The sequence below is a fragment of the Benincasa hispida genome, unplaced genomic scaffold, assembly GCF_027475165.1.
Source record: "Benincasa hispida cultivar pf3 unplaced genomic scaffold, pf3_genome.v1.1 HicScf325, whole genome shotgun sequence".
NCBI classification, from domain to species: Eukaryota; Viridiplantae; Streptophyta; class Magnoliopsida; order Cucurbitales; family Cucurbitaceae; genus Benincasa; species Benincasa hispida.
This window is the reverse complement of record NW_028326410.1, coordinates 1,951-6,743: the sequence shown is the minus strand read 5'-3', so window position 1 is coordinate 6,743 and position 4,793 is coordinate 1,951. Positions and strand designations below refer to the sequence as shown.

The following is a 4,793-nucleotide window of genomic DNA, read 5'->3' as shown; positions in this document are numbered from 1 at the left end:
TGACAACTACTAACTTGTACTAATAATTTTTCCATTAATTTTATTAGTTGATTGGGTGATCTATTGGCCTTTTCCCTTTCTCTCTTACCAAAGAGAACTAATCATGTACAATGGGGCAATTTAATTGAGGCATGGTTGTGGGTTGTGGTTTATTTGACTTGAGCGAAACAATGGTATCTTCAAAGTATCAAAAAAGATCATGCTGTCATAGGAGGACATCATTCCTCATGTTACATCTTGATGTACTACAACTAAACTATTTAGTGAGTGTTTGGGGAGTGGAATAGTGAGGAATAAGGATTTATGAAATCTAGAGAATTGTGAACTCCTACAACCACAGTAAAAAGTTGATAAAGATATAAAATTGATTGTTTTTAGTAGTAGAACCCGCTAACTCCTTGGACCAAACAAGGAGTGGAGTTCACAAACTTCTACTTCTCTACTCCTGCTTCCCAACTCTATACTTAGAGGGCATTTGAGGTATGAAGTTGATTATTATAATCATAGGTTATTATCGTTGGGTTATAATAGTTTGTGTTTGGGGTCTAGATTATTTTAGCTTGGGTTATAATAGTATGTATTTGAAGTATAAACTATTTTAATTTGAGAATGAAATAATAAACATTGTAGCAAAGAATAAAATATGATGAATGTAAAATAGTAAAAACTGTAAAAAAATAATAAATACTTGGCAAATGAGGGTTTTGAAATAGTGTTGACTGTAGTTAATTGGTGAATATAAAATAGTATTTATCGCAGTAAGAGGTGATTATTATAGCTTTAGGATAGTTCTTACCCTAATCACACCTTTAATTAGAAGGCTTTCCTCTAACCTCCATTTGTTACTTTTCTTTATCAATGAAGATCTCCCATAGTTTCATTTGAAAAAAGAACTTATGTACTAACTATTAATTGATTAAATACGTCTACTTGTTAATAATGTTTTCCAAAAGGAACATTTCAAACTCATTATTATTCTATTAAATGGTAATTACAAGTTTAAGTTTGGAACATTTCAAACTTTCAATTTTGTGTATAATAAATTTCAAAACTTTAAATATGATAAGTTTTTACAAACGATCAATTTTATATCTAATTACTAGTTAATGACATATTCAAAAGTTTGAAAACTGACCGATATTTTTCGGTTGAAATTGATTTTATACTGTAATAGAATCCTAAATTTTAATTGTATAGTAGATGTGTAAATTTTTAAAAATGTTGAATAGATTAATGATATATTAGATTCAAAATTGAAATTTCTATACTATTGTAAACTTTGAGAATAGAATAGACACAAATTTAGACAAAACTTATTATTTGCATGAAGATGCATGATGAATGATAATTAAGAAATGTTGAAGTGGACTGAGTCTTCAGTGTGGTTTTTGAAGAATGTGATAGTCGCTGCGTCTCCATGTGATATTATGGGTACGATGCTTTGCTAGTGCTTTAGTGGGGCGGCCAAAAAAGTGAGAGCCGCTCACTTTCTTTATCTCTGTCTCCTATTGCCAGCGGTTGCGTGTTGATATCTTAGCAGTATTGAGAATGGTCATCTTCCACCACTACTTTTTCTTCTTTTCTCTGGTGTTTTATAACAAATCGTTCGGCATGTTGATATGAAAACCACATGTTTAATTTGATATATTTTATGTGTCATGAAACATCTTAATCACACATCATGTGACTCTAGAATAACATTAAGACACGCGTAAATGAACTATACACTATGTTGGATTTGAAATGAGAGAGGTTAGATGCTTGATATCCAGATGTAAAATGTGAAAGAAATATAATTAATAGAATTTTAAATATGGCTGATGGTTTATTCAATTTTAGTTCTTATATCTATTAGGAGTGTGTATGGTTTGGTTTAATCCAATTTTGAGCAAAACCAAGAACCGAATCGAATAAATGGTTTCCGAAATTGAGTCTGCTTGATTTAAGTTTTTTAATCAAATCATCTTGATTCGGTTCAGGTTAGTTGGATTTGATTAAAATTGGTTTTTTTTTTCCAACTCGTTTTTGCTGAGGAAATCGTGATGCATAATACACATTGAAGCACTAAGCATGATAAATGTACACCGGTCAAAATTTAAAATGGAAGTATATAGTTCCTAAATCAAATATATTTAAAACACCAAATCAGCTTTCATCAAAAGAAATTCAGTAGGTATGAAATAAAGAATAGAGATGCCAACTGGCGATGGGACGAAAAGAAATATTTTTGTCGTGGTGGTTGTGCGATATATTAGATTGAATATTTTTTGCAATTGATTTTCGATTTACATAAGGAATTTATATAAAAGGTTGATTAACTAATTTTTTATCCTATAGCCTAAATATATGTAGAAGACATAAATTAAGGTATAAATAGGGCAACATCCTCTCGCAAACTCAAGGTGGTAGAGAACATAACTTGAATTTGTGGATAACGAACTGAAGCGATTGGATGACAGTAACTGAAGCAAACTTCTGAATCAAATCACGATAGTTCTAGGTGGGAAAAAGAAACCCACGAAAAACTAAAAAAAATAAAGAACTTCTGGGCTAGAAATAGGAACTCATGAATTTCTGGGTGGAAAAAAGAGACCTACATAATGATCTAAAACAGAACCCCGAATGTCAGAGCTGAAAACAGAGATCTATGTAAAGATCAGAAAATAAAACCCACGAATGACCGATTTGAAAACGAAACAGAGATACAGATTTGAAAACAGAGACTCATAAACCAAAAAAAAAAAAAAAACTATGCTGAAACTTATGAACCTAAACAACAAAATTAATTAAGCAAATACACTAAACTGAACAAAACTGGTATGACTAAACTAAACTAAACCAAACCAAGTTGATTGAACTGAACTAGTTTGAATGACCTATACTAAATCTAGTAAAAAATTGAAACTAAACCAACCATCTGAACCAAACTGAACCAAAGTTGATTAAACTAATTGGATTGAACCAATGGGCGTATAAAATCTAAATGTGGCTTCATTCTTCTTCCTCGTTTGAGGCTTATGATGGAGGGCAAGCAGATCTCATAAGTCTCATGATCGAGGGCACGAATTTGAGATCTGGGCACAAGGGACTGAGCAGAGAAAAGTTGTGGTGCTACATGGATGGAGTAGGGTTGAGCTGTGTGAATCTGGATAGGAGAAAATAGCGCGGATCTGGGCATCTGTGCTAGTGGTTTTGGCCTCGTCAGAGCTATTGAAAACAGTTGTTACTGTTAGGTCTTGAAGCTTGAAGCTCCAACAACTACTTGTTGTAACCTGTTTTATTTTCTTTCTTTTTCTATTATAGAGAAGTTGTAATTAGTTAAATCTTGTTTTGAGAGCTATAAAAATAGAGTAAGAGAGTGAGTTGAGTACTTATCCGATTTCTGTAAATTCTCTCAGTTTTGATTAATAAAACAATACAAGCTCCCTTCCTTTGTAGTGGATATAGGCTTCTTTAAGCTGAACCACATAATTCTCGTGTCTTCTTATTCATCATCATCTTCATCTTTTTCATCTTACCGTAATTTCTTCATCAGCTCGTCTCAACAAGATTGCTCCAGACTTCTTCTCTCTATCGCCTTCTTAGATTTATTTTGAATTAGGGAATTTGGTTTTGCTAGGGCATCTCCTTCATTGCATGAAAGTAGAAGGCATAATCGTGGCTTTATCATTCATCTCCATGTGCTGCCATCTCAAAGTGCCATCTGCATAATCAAATTTGTAATAGTGGTATTAGAGCTACCCCAAATATAAGAACTAAGTTCTTGAAAATCAAGAACGGCGCCAACAAGATATGAAATCGATAAATTCGATGGAAAGACTAACTTTGGATTGTGGAAAGCTAAGATCAAGGTGATCTTGGGGCAACAAAAGGAATCCAAGGTTATTCTCGACCCGTCAAAACTTCCTGCCACCATGACAATCGAAGAAATAGAGAACATCGAGTTAGTAGCCTATGGAACAATCATTTTAAATCTAATTGACAGTGTATTGAGGCAAGTAATAGAAGAAGAGACATCCTACAAAATTTGGTACAAGTAAAATGTGTTGTATGAATCATAGACCCTACCCAAGAAGATGTACCTTAAAGAAAGGTTCTTCACGTTCAAAATGGATTTTGCAAAGAACTTGAATGAAAATCTTGATGAGTATAAGAGGATTACAACTGAGTTCAAATCTTTAGGAGAAACAATAGGCAAAGATAATGAAACCTTTGTTTTGTTGAACTCGCTTTTAGATTCCTACAAGGATGCAAACAGTCCTAAAGTACAGTAGAGATACCATTACAGTTAATTCCATCATTACAACTTTAAAATCTAAAGAAATGGAGCTGCAACATGCTACCAAGAAAGAGACTCACAATGCTAAAGGATTGTTTGCCAAGGAAAAAAAAAAACCTAAGGATAACAATCCATAAAATGAAGAGAAGGAGAAAGGAAAGAAAAAGGCAATGTGTACCTATTGTCATAAAAAGGGTCAGTAGATGAAGGAGTGTTACTCATTGAAGAGAAAATAAAATGCAAGCAAAACCAGTAAACCTGACCAAAATGAAAATTCGTCACCCCATAAGAATTCTTTCTCATGCACTAATGGATTGACCATATCAGATTATCAAGACACTCAGCTGTTGGTAGAAGATTGGGTGCTAGACTCGGGTTGTTCATGCTATATGACTCCCCACAAAGTTTGGTTCACAACCTATAGAGAATGAGAGGGTGGAATGGTGTACATGGGAGACAATGATGCTTGTATGATTGTGGGAATAGGATCAGTGTCCCTAAAATTCAAAGATGG

General features: G+C 33.3%; 1 long non-coding RNA gene across 1 annotated transcript; it reads right to left on the bottom strand.

Annotated features, from left to right (window-relative positions):
- Positions 1–2,391: 2,391 nt before the first annotated feature.
- On the bottom strand, positions 2,392–4,445 carry LOC150030303 (uncharacterized). The gene is made up of 3 exons (XR_016527096.1): positions 4,083–4,445; positions 3,825–3,906; positions 2,392–3,703 (listed from the first exon to the last, which is right to left on the bottom strand). It is a non-coding gene; the product is annotated as an uncharacterized LOC150030303 (long non-coding RNA).
- Positions 4,446–4,793: the final 348 nt, after the last annotated feature.